Source organism: Embiotoca jacksoni, unplaced genomic scaffold, assembly GCF_022577435.1.
Source record: "Embiotoca jacksoni isolate LCO1_2020_lvr unplaced genomic scaffold, fEmbJac1.0.p SCAF_11, whole genome shotgun sequence".
In the NCBI taxonomy this organism is placed as follows: Eukaryota; Metazoa; Chordata; class Actinopteri; family Embiotocidae; genus Embiotoca; species Embiotoca jacksoni.
The window spans coordinates 19,392,099-19,412,803 of record NW_027185241.1 but is presented as its reverse complement, the minus strand read 5'-3'; positions in this window follow the sequence as shown (position 1 = coordinate 19,412,803).

The window sequence follows — 20,705 nt, the reverse complement described above, 5'->3', positions numbered from 1 at the left end:
TTACTACTGAGAGCTAAAGGAATAGAAGGCTCAACAGAAATGTAACTTTTTGTCAGCCTGGCCAGAGTGCTAAATAGAAACATGGGGTTGATCCTTTGCATACGTGACCTGTTTAACATGAGTGGGCATCTGCACGAGTCACACCAATGACAAACACAGGTTATTGAATGGCATGCGCTTCAACCGTGTAGTAATGTTCATGCAAAATACGTGTAAATGAAATGTATTTGTGATTCGGAAAACACCTGTGGAATAGCTCAATGCTACCACAGCGTGTCCCCCTATTACAGAAATCCATTTCAGCAGGTTGTCAATGAAAGAAGTGTTAAATAATTAAATTCAGTTTCTCACACAATTTTAAACCAACACAGAGTCCATGTTCTCCAGCATCTGGCACACAGTCAGTCAGGTTTCCATAATTATAAGCCAGGACACCAAAGTGCGTTAAACCCCATCTCTGTGTTTTTTATTTTTTGTGGCTAAAATGTTATAAAAAGCATAATCTGCAGTGTATTTTGTTTGTTATCAATAGCAAGATGTTTTAAAGGACTGGAATGTAACCATAAACAGTGAAATTATGTCAGTTTTGTCTGAAACGTGTAACTTGGAATGTTTGTTTTATTATGAATTTGTTATAGTTTGAAATTGTTGCATCAATAGTCATTGATGAAATGTGCCTTTTAGTTCAGTAGGATTTTAGTTATCACCCTATTTGGTTTAACAGGGTTGAATTCAGTAGTAATGCATTAATGGAACTGGGATGAAGGCGACTTCAGCATGAAGCCTCCTAAGAGTCAAGTTTACTTGGTCTCGGCCAGGCTGGAGTTCCCCCTGCTGAAGTGTCTCTCCATCTCCCTTTATAAACACACAACTGCTGAACATTTGGCTTTGATTGTTGATTAGAAACATTTCTAAACTCTTGGTATCAGGATCCCTGTCTGACCCTAGTGTGTCTCCCTCTATGTTGTCCCCAATCACCTCTCCTCATGTGTGCTGTCATTCCCCTGTTTGTTTGTTATTGTTTTCCCATGTGTTCTGTGTCCTCCTCTCCCCGCCTCCTGTCACCTCCCACGGCCACACCTCTCACCAGTCTGAACAGCTGCCACCACTCTCACTGATCACCACCTGCAGGTTGCTCATTTCATTAATCACCTCCCTGGACTATATCAACCCTGGCCCTGCAGTCATTAGGTGTCGGTCCATACTGCCAGTGAGAACTTGTCACCAACAACCTGTCACCAGTCCTACTAGCCAGCCGTCCATCTGCCCGTGCCCTTGCCTATGCCTGTGCCGGCTGGCAACATGTCATGGACCTCACCCACTTCATCCTACCTGCTACCCTGTCACGCCAGTATCCAGTCTGCTGCCACCTGGTGTCGGACCACGGGAAACCACGGTCCTTCCTGGCAGCCTGACTGCCGTATCTACGGTCCCGTCTACAACCAAAGACATTGGCCAGACCGGAGTTGTGTGCGTGTTCGCACCAGCTGGCTCCGCCCTCTCCGGTGAGAAGTCAGTGGTGTTTCCCTCCCGACTCGAGGAGGGGAAAAGACATTAGGTACCTGACCACCCTAATGTACAATGAAAACTGTTTTTCAACTCTGACTCGAGTCTGTGTCTGCGTTTGGGTCCAGTCCAACCTCAATTTGCAACACTTTGCAATTATGCAACCCCGCTTCAAGGTAAATATTTTGATGTTCAACAAACACTCCTATTGTTTTAACCTTGGGCCAAAATGTACCTCTAAACACAATACTTCAAGTAATCAAACAGAAAAAATTACCATTACCACTAAAGAAAGCAGAACATCAATATGTTGAGTGCACTTTCTCAGATTGTAGCCCAACCACAGTGGTTAACAATTTAATTTTGTTATATACAATGTAGTATGCAGCTTTAAAGAGCTGAGTATTGGGTGTAAAGGTGTGAGATTTTTACTTGACTACTGAAGCAACAATTACAGACAGGTCTGGCTCTGGATCTAATGGATGTTCATCATCTCATCTCTGTTACCCAGCAACAAATTACAATGTTACAGTCATCGGGAATAACAACAGAGAAGCTTCTCTGTGGCTATAGTGCCTGTAACTGACTGACTGAATCCCATCAGTCAGTTACTGCTACAAACACATGCCCCGTGGGAGGAAACTGAGAGATTATCTCCTCTACCAAACAGCCACATCAGTACTGACCTCTACAGAATCCCCAAGGGAGGTTTCTGCCATAGTGGTCATTAATCTCCCAACAGACACCATGGGTGCGATAGCAGGTCAGAGGAGGGGATTCACAATCAATACAGGACACTTTCTGCAGCACACTGATATCAGAGCTAATAATGTGCTGGAAATCACCAGCGTTAGGACATTTTCAGACGTGGAATACTCATTTCCTACAAATCTTTTCAAGCTGGGATGTTTCTCAGCAAAACAAATTATCTAACTGGAAAGAGGAAAAAACATCTTATTTTGCAATGGGTCAATGGTTGTTGAACTTTCTTGATCACTGGAACATGGAGCGCAGCAGTGTTTCTTAAAGGTTGTTTACACAATCACACTCACTGTTCACCTTATATTGAACATGGTAAAGCGTAAATTAAACACTATGTAGCTTAACTTTTACAGTATTATCTCATCGATATTTCTGTACCCTGTTCCTCACCTCCTCCCCTTCATTATTCTATCTTTTTGTCTGTTTGTGACATTTACAATTTATTTATTTTTAAAACAAATTACACAAATTAAATAAATAAGCACAACACAGAATACATTGACTGCAGGATATATCCATTTTGTAGCCCCATGTACAGTGGAAATTATGTAAACTTCCAATAAAGCATCCTTTTCTAACTTTTTAAATATTTATGGAATCTTCTAGCAACATGTTCCTCCCATATTTAGCTAACTAGTGCAATTGTTTAGATAATAATTGTTTTGTATTTCCCACTGGTTATTGCCTAAGTGAACATTGCTAAAATAATTAAGTTAAAATAATTGCAGCCATGATAACTTTCCAAAGCTGCACTATCCTGTGTCAGTATTATTAACCTGTTTGCAATGTTGTGGTGTTTGATAAGCCTCCAAACTCATGGATGACGATTCAAACTGGACCTGTTGTCTTTCCACAGCCCTACCACTGTTGGATCACTAAAACTGGGCTTGTTTTGCCATTTCCTTGTGCAAATTCTATAATCGCGTGCGGTGCTTTCCACTGGAACATTGCACCCAGTGTCAGCACAACAGTATTCTGTTGAGAACAACCACCCACTCATGTTTTGCGGGTTATAAGGCATATGCACCCTTCTTGCTGAAGCTATCAGGCAGACTGTATACAGTGCAGGAACTACTTTCATTGCACACAAAGTATGTCAGAGTTTCATGGAAATACATGTTAGATTGCAGTGAAACTGTAAAACAGGTCTAAAGACAAAAATTCAACACACGACTGGAACCTGTCTGTTTATAGGAGTACACATGGCAGTAACATGACACTTGTGGTCATTTTCCAGGCAGTTATGTTATTCTGTTATATTCCAAACACTGATCTATATTTAAGACCACCCCAGACTATATTTGAGAGAGTAGAAGGTCAATCTTTCCATCATCACAGCCTTTGTTGGACCATTATAGAGTAGCTGAAGTAAGGTGGGCTTTGCCTGTAGATCCTTAAAGACTTTTGTGGCTAAATAATGGGCAGGGGCATGCATGTTTCTGTCTTAATTTAATAAGGGATGTTTAGAAAATGAATGTCAGTATGTTAACAATGGTTGAGCATGTTGGCTGTGCTGCAGTCAGGTGCTTTTAATCTTGTCATTGCGGTGCCACGAACCAAAATTCATACATGCATAACATAAATGTAACACTTATAAATGTCAAGCTTATAACTTCAGTGACTGCACATAAAACACATGAATTACACTTGGAAACAAATGTCTTTAGTGTCTCTATTAAGACTAATGATGGTCTAAGCTGCTATCATGTGTAACCTCTCTAGGTGTCACGCTGCTACTAAGATAAATAGCATGCTGTAAGAGTTAATAGGCTTTAAATATCTAATGTATGTTACTCTAATGTATTATGCCCCAGTTTAGGTCATATTGTCAAGAAAGACATCTGTTTTCTCAGAATCTTGTTTCTTGTGTTAGCAACTTCCATGACTGCTGTCATCATCATTGATGACGGGGACTGTGTTTACACGGAAGCAGACATGTAATTTGTTGCAGTTTCACCCATAAATGGCACTTTTCCCTAAATTACCTTTACCATGATTTGACCCTCTGGCCATACCCAATGTGGTTTGGCTGCATTACATGCAGGTGTTCACGGAGGTAACCCTGGAAAGCTGGAGCGGTCACAAACAGTGGGTTGGAGCCGGGCCATCACATCAACTTCCTGGAACTCCAGGAGCAAAGACTCTGAACCAGAAACAGAAGAAATGCCAGCCGGGGTGCCGGGCAGCGGGACCTCCCGGGGTGCTGGTCAGCTGAGGAGTCGAAGTGCTGGGCAGCTAAGCTTGTCATCACTGTTTGGTTCTAATGGACTTCCTGATCACCAGACAGATTTTTACGAAAAGCCTCTTGTGGGTCACCAAGTTCAGGAAGGAGACAGCTGACAAATGCACTGGCTGTTATTGTATCTATATTATAAGTAGGCTGGAGGATAGCAGGATGAATAACTGGGCTCCTAAAGGCATTGAGCCAATCTAATAAACGAGCCTCAATATTGGCTGGCTCAATAGTCCCAATTGAAAGAGGGTGTGTGTGTGTGTGTGTGGGAGGGGGGTGGGGGGTGAGTATACTGACTGGGTGCTTGTCAAGTGATGCTGTGGATTAAATAAAACCGTTCCAGATGATGATCTGATATGGCTGTTAAGATATTGGAAATAAGTTGGAAAGCTGTCATCAAGAAAAAAACGTGGCTACTTTTAAGAATTTGACATTTAAATTTTTATATATTTTAGTTTACCACTTTTTGTTTACTATATAATTCCATGTTATTTCAAAGTTTACACGCCTCTAGTATTGTCCCACAGTGTAATAAAAAATAAATAAACTACACATTCAGAGATGTCCAAAGTTTGACTGATACTGTAATTAGTCAGCATATGTAAATCAATAATAATGGGTGCTAATCTTTTGTTTTTCTTTGTGTATTCATGTTCTTAAAACAATAGATTGATCCTGTTAGTTGTACATTTCTAAATATAATGAACTAAGAAAGCTGGACCGTATGGGAGCACTTGTATTCATCAGTTTGAGACCTTAGCCTGAGAAGAGCGCTGAGCACTTGAAATAGCCGAGGGTCATTTGGATCTCATTACGAGGAACATGAGTCATCTCCGGTCAGCCAACAAAAAAGCCTAGTGACTTATATTATTTCTGTGATTTCTAATCAACATTGTTACCAAGGAGGGTTTTCTGGCTCAAATCACTCTCCAAGGGTAAACCCCCTTTTAAACTGAAGACAGGCATCAGCATATGGGTGACCAGGTGTCCCACTTTATGTGGAATTGAGCAGCATTTTTCTTCCTTGTCCTGCATCCCACATATTAAAAGGATATCCCATATTTTGATTGAAGTAAACATTGAAGCACAGACACTTTTCTAAAATGTAGCTTTTGTCCAAAGGCTGTGAAGACAGCAGGGAAGGCAACCATGAAGGTCAGCAGGCTGTGCTATGCTGGCACCACAAGATGCCATTCAGGGTAAAACTTCAGCTTCTTTTTATGCTTTCTTTATTTACCTTGCATGGGAGTTTGGACAGTTGCATTAAAATAAAATATCTTTGTTCAATCCTTCACATGCTAATGGGCTAACCTGTAACCTGAACAGGTCTCTGTTGAATAGTTTACCTCTAGTTTGAAACATGGACCACTTTAAAGGGCTATCATTTGGCCTCTGTAAAAAGTGGTGACCGAAATGTGAGTTTGTATGAATCCTAATTAATCTTTGATCAAATTAATTGCAAACCAGATTGCAGCCCAGGCTGCTTGTCAGCACAGAGCATTGAGAGTTTAGTGTGGTCTGAATGCCACCGGTTTAAATCAATTCCCTGAACATGCATGGCTAAAGAGGAATGCTCATTTATCAAGACTGACATGCTTTTTATGTAGGGTAACCTGTTGTATTTCTCTGCAGCCATCGCATCTCAAATGAATGAGTAATTGATGGCTGAGCTATTATAACTGTTGCGCTAAGCACTATTGTTAATTTGTTTTTAATGAGTTTTTAATTATTCAAGTAATATTACTCTTTAGATGTTTATCTATCCACTGTGGAGTAGGCCTGCACTGTACAACTTGTCCTTTAAACTGCAGCACAGTGAAACTCCTGGGCCACACTTTGATGAAAGCAAATTCTGTACAGCTGTTAATTTACCATATCGTTTTATTGTATTGAAGGAAAAGTTATGTACTTCTTCCAGGAATGCAACCGGCTCTTCTAACATTTTAACAAAAAGCTGTGGGAGCGCTTGTGATCTTGGTGTCAATTGATTCCTGATGGGAACATTAATCATTGACTGTGGGCAGATACAGATCACCGTGGAAAGGTTTGCATTCAGCCACTGCTGAGAATATTTCTTAGTCACAGTCCTGAAGTGACAGGCTGTAAATCAGGGTTTGTTTTTTTTAGATCGGTGGCAGGTTTAGCTTCTGTTGGTGGCAGCCATTTTAATAAACACTTGAATGCTTGGAACAAAATCCTCAAAACATGCAGTTCTTTCCACAGCTGACTTTTACTGTCAGTGGTGGGGTGGTCCGACTGAGGCAGGGCGTTTTAACATGTTTTACACTGCTCTTTAGACAACAGTGATCACGATTGATAACTGTACTTTTGACTGCATTTATTTGATTACGTCAGTTACTATAGTTTTACACTCTGGCATTGCTACTTGTAAGTAAGTAAAGATCGGAGTACTTCCTCCACCACTGGCCATACTTGTGTTATAATTGCATGAATGTGTTTTAAGTGTAAATAAAGGTGTAATACAAACTCTCCTGTATATATGGTCACATTAAGTTTAACTTTAGTGGAAAGGATTCATCTGCTATGAAGACAGGGGGGCTCAGGTCTTCACTCCTGGGAAGAGCCGATTGAAGTGGCAGAGGAAGCTGGCCCTGGATAAACTGAGATCCAAAGGCCCTTCTTCAAAACACCCCAGCATCACTGTCACGGCCATATGACCCGATGTCCACAGCGACTTTTAAAGTGACTTTTGTAGTTGTAGAAGAACATCCACTCTTGGCAGGTGCACGGACTCTGACGTGTTTACAGTCTCCTGCTCCATCACAGTTGGGATAGTTTTAGAAACAGAGGAAATTGTTCTGAATCTGCTTCCACTGAGGGAAGCCATAACCTCATTCTTCAGAGCAGTCCATTTAGCTTTGCAGACTTCCTTAACTGTACATCCCGCTGTCATTGATCCAAGTCTGTAGTTTACTGACACGGCTTGGTAGCTGTTGCCTGTTGCAAGAAAGCGGAGCGTGATGGCAAGCCGCTGTGTTGAACTGACTGGCTCACTGTGTGTCCTGTGGTGTGTTATCAGTGGGCCAATCTGATGGAGCAAATCATGTCCTTTCAGGTATTCAGAAATACTGGTGGTGTTTGGCGTTAGAAGAAGGACAGACTCGTTATTGACAGAAAGTGCTTGATTTCAGGGCCTTTTATACCATCGACGCTGGCGCCGTTGTTGCTTTTTCTGTTGTGATCTCAGAAGTAACAAAATGCTTTTCGCCCTTGGTAACTGTTTGCACTGTTCCGTACGATCTGAGTTCATGTCTGAGGTGTCCACCAGTAACTCGAATGGTACATAATGAAGAATGTGAACAAATACGTTCCTGACACAAATAGCTGTCAACTCAAACGTGTGGTTCAAATGCAGGTACATCTCTGGACTTAGTCAACGTGTGGTTCAAATGCAGGTACATCTCTGGACTTAGTCAACATCCCCCACCACTTTAAGTGTATCACTCCATCCATGTCAGTGGCCAGGCAGGAAATAATCAAGTCAGAAAGATGCAATAATGAAAATAACAAATCAAAAATTGTAATTGATAAAGGCCTCCAAAAAGATGGAGCATAAAGGTCAGACATAAGACTAATGCAGAAAAATGTTTTAAATTAACTAATCCATTTTTAAAATAACTTTATAAATGCCAGTGCCAGGCATATTGTTAACATTAGCTCCAGTGATAACATTAACAGTCCACTGGTGCCAAATGAAGAGGAGAAGAAAAGAGACTGGAGGCAAGCTAATTTCAATATAGAGCAGGGCAAGAAGAGAAAGTCACCGCCAAGGAGAGACGTGACAACCTCACAACTGACAGTGCATATATAGTGACAGTTTTAATGGAGCTAACAAAGCTTGACTTGATAATCATAAATGAAATGACTTATCACACACTCAGTAAGCATTTAGACTGGAATTGTATTGGTTTAAGTGTAGTAATATTCAGCCAGAGATTATATTCAGCACTGAAAAATAATGTGCGTTGATGTCAACATTGATTTAATGTTTACTTATTTATTTATTGCTTGCTTCATTGCATTTACACAAGAAATTATGCATCTCATGGTACTTTTCAACGCTTCATAAACCATAGATTTGAATAAATAAATCATGTTTAATCCAAATTGTAAGGGAGGCATTTTTTCATGAAGTAGAAATTCACTGTGTTGGGGATTCGACCCCTGAGAGACTGGTGTAAAGATGAATACTGACCACTACAGAGTTCTGGTCAGAGAACACAGACATCTGATTGTTCCACATGTTACTGTATTGAGTTTAGCATACAGTATTATAACTTGGAGACAGATGGTGACAGATTTGAATGATAGAGAATGATTTCGAAAGATGGAGTTTCTGAAATAAACACAGAAAGTGAATTACAGAACCGAATTATCAGCAATAGTTAACCTTAACTAAGCATTAATACACATACATTCACAGGAATACAGGCTCGCTAGCCAGATTAGCCACTTAGCTCAACGTTGGGCTATTATTTGAACGGCTATTCATATCATGAATATTAAATTAGTCCTTAAGTCAGTAAGATTATTTAGGCCCTCATTTAACATTGGACACCATGGGAGAGTTAAAGAAATGTTAGTAAATTATTCTTATTTGATTATTTTTTTTACATTTGTTTCCCTTGAAATATATTAATAAATATTAGGATGCAATTGTTCTTGACTACCATACAAGATTAAGAACGTAAAAAAATATACCGAAGCAATGTACAACAGTAATACACGGTTTCACCAAGTTAGACTGAAATATGTTAACGAGGCAGGTTTCACTGGCTATCCGCACTAATGTCCAAATTTTACAGACTTTTACTTTTTTTTAAATGTCGGTGTGCTATTCAAATATTGTGAATCAATGACTACCAGTGACTACTAATTACTAAAAATTTTAACCAACAGCAACCAACCGTGACGTCAACCATTGGTTTATGACCTGCTGTTGTGAGAGGCATCTGAGGATGTGTACCTCCTCGGATGCACCTGAAGTGGCATACTGATAACCACTTTTCGACCTCGGTGCTGCTGAAAAGTTGTCACTGGTAATAGAATGCAGGGTGTTTTCAAATACACTGAATTATATTAAATATTATTCACATTCCAAAAATGATTAAAGATACTTTTCCTGTATTTCTAAACTTTGACCCATATTCTATTATTATAGGCATAGTTCTCTTAGAGCTGTCAATATTGGGTTATATAAGGCCAAACTCACTTACTGTATGTGTTGTGGTGAGGATGCAGAATTGAGGTGATGGGTCACGTGGCGTAGAAGACGTCCTCAGACTGCACATGTGGGAAGGGGATAAACCCACCCCATCCAGCAACAGCTTTAGAGGGCAAAGCCTTTACAATATAGAACAGGAGGGTTACATTTTATGAATAAAGCTGTAAAGGTCCTTAAATGGTTCACATTTAAATTGACTAACATTTATCACATAAAAAAAACCCCGAATACTATACTTCTAGTGACCTGCGACACTTCCTTCCTGGGACAACTCCTAACAAAGCAACATACTGATCTGTGCAGAGAATATCAAGAAGATTTATTACAGTAGCTGTCCGCTGTCTAACCTTACAAAAACATAAACTAATGGTCCCTACATGAAACTGGCCCAACCCATGGGACAAAATATAGCATTGACCTTTATACTTAACTTCTTTTAGAAGAAAATACCATTTGACCAGAAACCTCAGATCAAGAAATAAATGTCATAAAAATGTCAAAGTATCAAATTAAACTTTCTGATACATGTAGACAGTTACAACTATAATGATATAGTTTAAAACAAGTTTTAAATAAACTGTTTGTGTTCCTTGAAAGTCATTGCTTTCTTTTCATGTTTGGTAGCCTGACGCCTTCAGACTCAAATTCAATGTGTGAATAATAAGGGTCTGGTTATGCTCCATTGGGAATCGTTTGCAGTTGTTACATCTATGCATCCTTGAATGTGCAAGGTTTTTTTTCCGCTCATCGAAAGTTGAAATATTTTAAATTTGGGGTGAAATGCTGTACTCATCACTGTCACTTTTTTTCCCCCAGCCACCCCAGTGAAGGAGGCGAGGGACAAACATGCTTTGGCCTGAGACACACTGCCTGCCTGGCGTGTGCGTGTGCGTTACCTCAGACACGCGTCGTGGCTGCGGCTTGCTTGCGTGTGTGTATCCACACCGGCTGCGTGTCACCAGCCTGTCAGCTGCGGTGCTGCGGCTGCAGGTCCTACTATGGAATCAATGAGTTTCTCTTTGATAATAATATTTTTTGAGGTCAGACAAGTGATGAGTTGTAACCAAAAAGCAGTCACATTGTTTTTATTTACACTCGGAAAGCAAACACATACACACACCGACACACACACTGACCCAGAGGAAAGATACAGAGAGAGAAGGAGAGAGAGAGCAGCAAAGACAATCCCACCCCTCACCTGGTAAAGTGTCGACATGATATAGTTCATTCAATTCAATTCAATTCAATTCAATTCAATTCAATTCAATTCAATTTTATTTATATAGCGCCAAATCACAACATAGGTTATTTCATGGCACTTAACACATTAAAGTCCTTACAGCAGAACTTTACAATATTATACAGAGAAACACAACAATTCAACAATTCCCACATAAGCTAGGAGGGAAAAAAAAACTCCTCTTTAAGGGAGAAAAACCTCCAACAGAGGGAAGAAAAACTCCCTCTTAACAGGAAGAAACCTCCGACAGAACCAGGCTCAGAGGTGGGCGGAGCATCTGCCTTGACCGGTTGGGGTTGAGAGGAGAGCAGAGAGAGAAAAGGACAGCATAGAGATCCAAAACATGAACTGTTGGTGAAGACGACAATGGCAGAGCAGAGGCATGCAGATCCATGGCCGGCGACATCTGCAAAAGGAAGAACAGAGTGTGGAAGCTCTCATCCGTTAATATTGATGCCCAGATGAAATGACGCCACGCAGGCAGTGTTTTCCAGGCCTTAACCACTGACACTGGCTCCTGATTGGTCTACCTTTAAGAGTCGCTGAGCAAACACTAATACAGGTAGCATATCCAAACTACAATCACAGTGGAAAACTGAAGCTGTGAGCAATAGTCTGATGGAACCAGGCTAAATATCTCCTAACTGCACAGATCGAAGATGAGATCATAATTTGTATTCATTTAACTGTACAGTATTGTTCTTTCACTGGATTAAGTCACGGAAACATACAAGATACAGATGCTGCTGTGCAGTGCAGTTGTTCATTGTGGAAAATATAATTATTTATTGATACAAGGGCTTAACCTGGGGCTTCCATCTCTGCCCTCCATCCTCCTTGGAGAACAAATATTTGTTTATTTCTCCCTTTTCATTAATTCCTTTGTTTGAATCAGAGGATGAGAGAGTCAACAGGATCCTACTGACAAACACAAAAGCTGCTATTTTCAGCTGTCTTATTGAAGATATTTAATGAACACACATGTAGGTCCTGCACAGGATTCTGCCTGGGGAAAAATGCATACACATATATACATATATATATATATATATATATATATATATATATGTGAATGGAACAATGTCTTTACATTGCATAATTCAGCAAACAAAAAACATTGGTAAACAACACACATATCAACATACACTCCACACACAACTGCATAATTAGGCAATATCTGCAGTTTCCTCTCCCTCCATAGGTATGTGATGTGTTTGGGGATATAAAATGACAGGTCTTAAATAAATAAAAGGTAGACAATGGCAGCAGGTCCGCCTCTGGTTCGAGCTGCTCTGTCATTGGAAGCATTGTTGCAGAGATAAGCTCGTGGCTATTATAGCCCAGGCCTGCATTCAGCCTGTCTGTATGCCTTATCTCTTTCTGCTATAATAACCCAGCCAAATTGTCAGTGTTGACATGAATAAGGGTGCCAGTGTACAGTTATGTGTGTGTGTGTTAGAATTCAAATAGTACAGGACTGAAATTGTAGTCAGTCCTTCTTTTAATCTTTTTTTTCATGTGTGTACAAATTTGTATTTTTTTTTTGAATATATTTATTTTCAGTGTAGAACATCCATTGAAATTCATATAGACTATGATGGTAGAGCAATGTATAGAATATATTACATTTCAGCATTTGTTAATAGGTTTTGAAGATTCAAACAAGTCTGGATTTAGCATTACTGCTCTCTCTTAGTTATAGACCAAAATATTAAGATTTGTTTCAAAGTGAACTAAAATTAAGCACTCTGTTGGTTGACAGTTTACAGGTGCATTTTCTAAAAGTTAAATCCTAATTTGTAGTCCCACTTTGTACATCGGATGGCGACAGTGAGTCACTGTAGCATCCAGGCAATATGCTCTCAGTTTGATATGATACCAAAATCTTTGACCTGGATTTTGTGACCTATAGTGTTAGTTAGGTTTAGGTAAGGTATGAAGGTAATAATAAAAGGGCAGATCACAAATTATTTTGTTTTGTCAGTTTGGATTTGCATATTCTTGCCATGCTATTTGTTTGTTGGTTTTGGCGTTAACTGGTGGTTGTATAGTTTGATTATTTGCATCATGAAAGAACAAAGAAAGTTGATTAATTATGCCTACAGTTTACATTATGTTGCTTTTCTCCATTATTTTAGCAAGACCATAGTAGCAAAAAAATAGTGACAGCAAAACGAAATCGATCCCATTTTGCATGCTTTTCAGCAGCAGTTTGCCTCATAGTTGCACCATTTTGCAACAACCAAACATGGTCAGCACGCCTGGTTTTATTTGCAACATAACGTTTTTTAAGTTTGACAAGGTAATTGAGCTAGTCACATACAGATGAAGTAGCACGCAAGTGTCACTCCATTTCTGTCAAACAACTATTTGAAATCTTCATTGCAATAGTAGAACAGTTTTGGGTCTAGTCTCTGGCTTCATTATTGCAAATGGGATTGCACAGAGATATTGGGGAGGGATGAGCAAATATTTTAAAGCCCTCAAAACTTGCAAACCATGCATTCGGGGCCTGACGCGCTGATGTGAGGATCTTCTACGTGTTGGCCTTGGCATCAGTCGGCCGTGTGACCATTCCTCATGAGCAGCTCAGCCGAGGGGAACATACTATCTCCGGAAACTGCTTTGTGTGGACCTTGGTACCAACCACAATGTGGCAATTCCTCATGGGCACTTCATAAACCAGGGGAATACTCTATTTGGTGAATGCAGACCCACTGAACGCACAGTGGCAACAGATATCCTAGGATGATTTGGATACGTTATACCTAGCAAACCACCTGATATACAACAATAGAATTAGGCAGGAAAGCGGATACAGCTATTTGTTGAAGCAATAAGAAATGCGGGAGCTTGAGGTTTTGGGCGGTCAAGATTTCATTATTTCAGAGCCTGACATAGTGTTAGTAGGCAGAGGATGACCAGCGTCTCTGGGATTTTAGAGTTGATGTAGGCAGACAGAAGAGCTGCAGTTGTGGCTGCGATAATTCTGCGGGAGTAAGGAGAATAGCGTTCAGGGTTCAGGCCACAGCTCATGCCAGGATCACACAGCTTAGAGGTGAACTAGGATCTCGTCATTAGTTTGGAAGCATCAGTGATGAACAGATGTGCCAGGCAATTGAATTGGGGAGCGATGATGCAGGTATTATTTTATTTCATGTTTATTTGCGTAGGGACAAGTATGGAGCATAAACAATGCGACACACCACAGCATTTATAGCTGAAGCTAATTTACAATGCCCGTCCCTAGATGGGCCTTTAAAATACAGAACATTACTCACAACACATTCACAGGAGACAATCCAAATCACACACTCAACAATATGCATACAAAATCAAAACACAAAAGTTAACGAGAAATACACATTTATTCATGTAAAAATGCACCATAAAAAGGAGCACCAGATCATTCATGATTACGTGACTGCTCCCTCTTTAAAAACTATTTCAGTTTGAGTTTAAAATGATCCGAACCAGGATCCAGTTTCATTTCGGTTGGCAGAGAGTTCCACATGCTGATCCCCCGGAAGGAGAAAGATGTTTGTCCACACGAAGATTTACGTAAAGGCACCTTGCCATTCCTGCTGGATGCTCCACGCATTACAGATCCTAAAGCTCTGAGTGGAACCACGAGGTCACTGACAACCTGGGAAGCAAGATTATTTAGGCTTTTATAGATGAGTTTAAGATTCGAAAATTGGATATAAATTTAATTTCTTAAGAATATGGCAATGATGTGATCTTATTGGTTTCCTGTCCAAGATTTTGATAGCTCAATTGTATGTCATCATAAGAGGTTTGGTTACTGTAGATGTTGATTGTGACCAAGAGGTTACACAATATAGTCTATAGTTGCATGCCTGATCCACTGCTTCTGATTAAAAAACATTGGTATAACTTTTGTTTGCTTCCATTTACTGGGAAAACTTCCACTGGTGATGGAAAGGTTGATGAGGTGAATTAGAAGTTTTGCTAAAATATATTTGTGTTTTAAAAAAAAAAGGCGGTGTCCTACGTAAAAGAGGTCTTTTGAGTGACTAGTGGCAAATTTATCTATTACTGCAAGGACTTCAGTCTGATTTGTTTGTCGTTTGTTGGATTTCATCATGGAAGCGAATGGAAAGAATGTCATAACAGTCTTAATGAATGATAATTAATTTGCCTTGACAAGATCTATCGGACTTAGAAGAGCACACATACACAATATTCCTGAAACACTCTCAGGTTAAATCAGAAGGGAGATCATCTGAGAGCGAAAGGAGAGACATCAAGTTGTGTATTCACTTCACCTGAGGAAACCCATAGAACGCCATAAGTAGAACTGCTTATACATTATATCTATATGGTGAAAAACAACCTTGGCTTCACCTAGATGACACCTTATTTACCAGTGAAGAGAGAGGCAGTCTTTTGTCGTTGACTGGAGGACGCGCCTTTTTAAAGCCATTTAACAGGAGATGGATAGAAGGATTCCCGAGGAGGCTCTGGGATGCTGGATCTTGGCATCGCATGTGAAAGTACAACGAATACACAAACTACAGAGGTCTCTAATGGGAGAGGACTAAGAAGGAGGCTGCTGTCAAGAGAGTAGAAAAACTATGCTTAATCATAGGCTTTAATTTTGTTCTTGACAAAGTCTTAAATAATTAGGGTGGATTAAAATATGTTCTGCCGCCGTGTGTCGCTGAAACACAGCACTGCATTCCAAATACTTTCACTCTGTCATCCTCAGTGCCCCAAACTTGTATATTTTATTTTCCAAGGACGTCAGATTCTCCATAACAATCGAGGACAAAAATGCTTCATATTTCCTCCTCCTTCATTTCGGTTTGGCACAAGGACTGCATCCCCGGCGTCTCCTCTTCAGCACCCTGAGGATTTGGAGAACAGTATTGGCATAGTTCAGGTTGCATTTCAAGACTTTAAATACAGTAAAAATAAATGACTGTTTGCGATGATTCTTTGTTAATCGTTTTTTTTTTTGCCACAGATTTTATCAGGTTCCTCTCAGTGGGCAAGACTCACTGGTTACGCCTTCTGCGGAAGTCAAAATGTAAAAAGGGCATTACCTGATCATGAACCATGAATGTCTGAATATATTCATGAGTGGATGCTGGGGATTAAGTCATTTGCTTTTTATTACCCCATGACCTTTCCTGTAACATCACCCAAAGGACAACTATTAATGGTATTCTTCTGATAACAGTAAAATCTTCAGAAGTTCATTCTGATGATTGTTTCGCTTTTAAAAATCAGAAGGGCTAAACAAGATAGTCTGAGTGCTGCAGTCTTTGAGAGTACGAGTTGGGCGGTATATTTTTGAGAATTATAGCAGCGGGTCATGCCAGCATGACCCCCATGTGTGTTTCTGCAAAATTTTGCTCTGCTTGAGTTTCCATCAGAAGTCCCGTCTAATCAGTTTGCAGCTGGAGTCACTTATAACTGCCGAACATGGGACTTATAAAATGGGAAGCTGCAAAAACAGATGTCCTCATGAATTAGTGAGGCACCCTTGAAAAATTAACGGACGACCTAGGATATATGCCAGTGGGCTTATGCTCATTCAATTCTTCCTTCAACATGCAATATGCTGCCTCCAGTCATTGTTTTCACTGTCTGTCCCTATCCAGCTGCAGCAGCCCTGTTTTTAGATGTGGCAAATTAATAGTGACAGAAATGTGTCTGTTGAATAAATAAACAGGCTCTGGGATTACTGGCTCCATCAGACTCACTGAGAAATAGCTGAAAAGTAGTTTTGAAAAACGTTCTTGGCCTCAACAGGTTATCGGCATACATGGTTGTCAACTATTTTATTTGAGCCTGTACAGTTTCTAAAGAATATTCAGACATGCTTGCAACATTCTGCATACGGTGGGAATTCGGATACCCTATATAAGAAATGTGATGAATTGTGATGAGTTTTTAATGTCATTTTAATGGTAACATTTTTGAATGGAAATTATCCTTACATTAATGAATAACTAAAAATAATCTAACTTTAATAAATGTCGGCGAATGGACAATTCATTGTTCATACTGAAATAGATTGCACTGTGCCCTTTAGGGTGTCCCCATGCTGGCGTGAGTGACAGCTGGGAGCAAAACCTCCCTTTTAACAGGAGGATAGTTCAGACAGAACCAGGCTCAGAGGCGAGCAACTGAATGTAGCAAGTTATAGCAAAATATAAGAAGTTCAACATGTAAACACCAAATATCATAGTTTGTTTCATTATTGGGAGGAACAGAGCCTCAGTGACCAGAAGGTCCTCCTCTGTATGATTTGCTTAACCACGACCTTCTGAATTTCAGGTGGGTTCACATCACTTATTGAAATAGTTGGAGTCTTTCTGACATTGGAGGTGGAGGTTGAGGCTTTGGTTCCTCGGTCATTGTTTTGTCTGGAGGGGATCTGAGAGTTTTTGAGGCAGTAGTAGTGGCGTCTCAATAGTTGTGTCATTATGTAATGGGGAAAGTGTCTCCCCGACAGAGTCGATAGCCTCAATTGTTTTACAGATCTCTGACATCTCTTTTAATACTTCTTCATAGTCCTTACCACCAAGCTTGGTTAGGCCCTTTAACTCAGCTATGTATGACCTTATAAACCCACCTCCAACCTTGGTAGTGTAAACACTCACAATCAGTACATTATGACTCTTAACAACTGACTGTTGTATAAAGTCCATCTTGTACAATATCTCAAAACTGATATTCAATGTTACCCTGGGCTCCTGGCTGGCTCACCACAAATGTAACCCTGGTTAAGGACTAGGACGGCAGGAGCTCAGGGCTTGAATATCAGTAAAAAGGCTTGACACAAGAATTAACTTTTAATGAACTTGTATTTAACAAAACTGCAGTTCCGATAGTTAAACAACAATAATAAAAATGTCCCCCAAAATAAACGAAAATAATAATATAGTGCGCACAAAATGAAATATGTCATTTAGTGGATCAATTGTTGGGCTAGATCTGTGTTTGTGTACTTGTCCCTCCTCCCAAACTATGAACTGGAGAAGGAAATCCCTTTTAAGGAAGGTAATAGTCTGAATGATCCTCTTCAAGGACGTGTAGGTTGGCTCGCTTTCCAGTTAACTGGAATATTGACTGGATGTTCTCCTTGGCTGCTTACATAAAAATTCACTGTTACCAAATACCTGACCCATACTTCATATACTGTGGATAGGTTTAATCAATTTTTTAACATTTTAAACTCACAGATTGCGCCTTTAAAGACTAAACTAATTTACATCAGGTATTGTTAGTTTAAAGTCAAATCATTGTTTGCTTTTAGCCTGCGGAGGTCTTTCTTCATACCAACTGGCAAGCAACTGTGGCATCACTCGTTGATTTCTGAAATGCAATTCTGAAGCCTAAACTTTGGATTTAGGCTGTTGCCATCTTGCTATTTGGAAGCCTGAAGTGACCATATTTGGACGAGCTGGGATGGAGCAAGCAGTGAATCTGACTTGATCTGATTGGGAACCGCAGGACACTATGCACCCCCCCACCCCCCACACCACACTGCACCACAGACCTGTTAATCAAACATACACCCCCCCCAAACATACTGCTTTTTGAGGTATGTATGTCTAATTGTTGATGAAATTATTTTCAGATGGACCACCAGAAAACTAATAAGAAGGAGTGATTTTAGCAAATTACACCAATATGACATGGAAACAATTTATTGACTATGTATTTTATAAGAGAAGTTGAATGAGAGTTTATAGATCCAGAGAGCTTTTGGCAACACTTTGGCAATAGCCTCACTTATCAGACCTGGAAGCTAGGGCCTCTTTTATACAGTCAATGGTTCGTAAGGGGAAATTATAAATATGAAGAACATATTTCATTCCAATAGCTATGTTAAACCCCTTGTACATACAGCTTAAATCACTATGTGCATTAATGTTATTGTTTTTTATAATAACTTTGAAACTGAGGCTCTTGGAACCAGTGTAACAGATTCCAACCATTTACAACAGGACCTTTTAGAAAACAAAATTACACTTCTGCCATTGCAAATCTGCCTTCCTAAAAGTCTTGAGAATATCTTAAAATACAAATGTTTTGAGACTGTTTGTGGAATCTTCAAGACCCAATTTTTTTTTTATTTATTTATTTTGGGGGGGATCACAGAGCACTTAATGGCCCTTTGAAAAGCTCATTTGGCAGTGGAATGGTACAGCCTGTTTGAAGGTGAAGGTTGGCCACCTGTGCAGCTGCTGCTGGTCATCAGCATCCTGCTCCTCCTCTTCCATCACCTGTGGATGCAGAAACATGAGAGCTGGTTGAAGAGATCTGTGAAATGTCATCCGAGTGCCAATCCAAAGGTCCACTGTTAGGTGTTTGTTGGACAAGACACAAGGGGAGGCTAATGGTTGTTGATGGTCTAATTGACGGCATGAGGTTAATGTGTCTGGGTGGATACTAATGATGTTACAAGCCATTATTTCCTCATGCTGCATCACTGAACCCCTGAAAACATTGCAGCGGAAAAAATGTGCCTGTGTGAAGTCAAGTGAAGTTATAAGAGAGAGGAGAGAATATGTGGATGTTTGTCACTTCTGCAATGACAAGTGTTGAAGTTCCAGTTTCATGAGAAAGTAGAAGATCCATGAGTGTCTAAGGATTGTCCTCACTGCTTATGAGCCAAACCATGTTAAAATAAAAATATCAAAGCAGAGTCATTGCTTTCACTGACTCAAACAGGCTTAAAGTGACAGAAGTCTGATATATACCGTATGTATAGGTTTGAGGCATGTGATGCTATTGTAGTGAAAACAAATATTAAAGATCTGTTTTATGGTGATTCAAACCGGCCTTGTTATCGTTAGTCTGGATTCACTGTTCACCTCTTCACTGACTCTGTGGACAATGTGGTGGACGGTCATTCTAAACATTTTGGATACCACCATGTATGATGCCCCACTTGCCAGCCACATATACACTGAGCCCCGCCTCTCATCTTAGAAACATTGTTAGTGTCCAGCATCTTTAGGAACAACAATTGCAGCTCGTTACACTACTTCCTGCTTCTGCCAGTTTGTTTCCTTTTTTTCCATCGGCCTTCTACCTTGTTAAGATATCTTAACTCAGCTCAGTAAGAATATAGTTTAAGGCTGAATGCATGTTTTGATGTGGACTGTCTCTGCATAGGTCACCCAGCTACCCACCGTCAGTTTATCTAATAAAACCAGGCTACCAATCTACACACACACACACACACACACACACACACACACACACACACACACACACACACACACACACACACACAAATACAAAGTACATTATTATTTATATTTTATTTGTTATATTACCATCTTATACTATTTTTGTTCGTACCTGTTGTTTACGCAGCTTTCTGTTCACACAGACTTTTAAACATTGCCGTTGTGCTCCTTTGGCTCCAATTTTCAACCAATCACTGTACGACTACGATTGTTCCCATTGCAACGGGGTCGAGTAACCAGGCAGCTGCAGGAGTTAAAAAAGCACCTACAAAACATAATTACAGGAACAAAAAGGTTCTAAATTCCCCCAAAATTGCATGAAGAAGAGGGAAGTGCTGTCCTCTGACAACCATCGATATAATTAAATGTAGCTTGTAAATTCCCTTATTCATTATTTTAATTATATTGTTAGAGTTAATTAAATTAGCCATACATTAAGAAATGTTAGCTTATGATAACATTGTTGTCTGCTAAAAGTACACA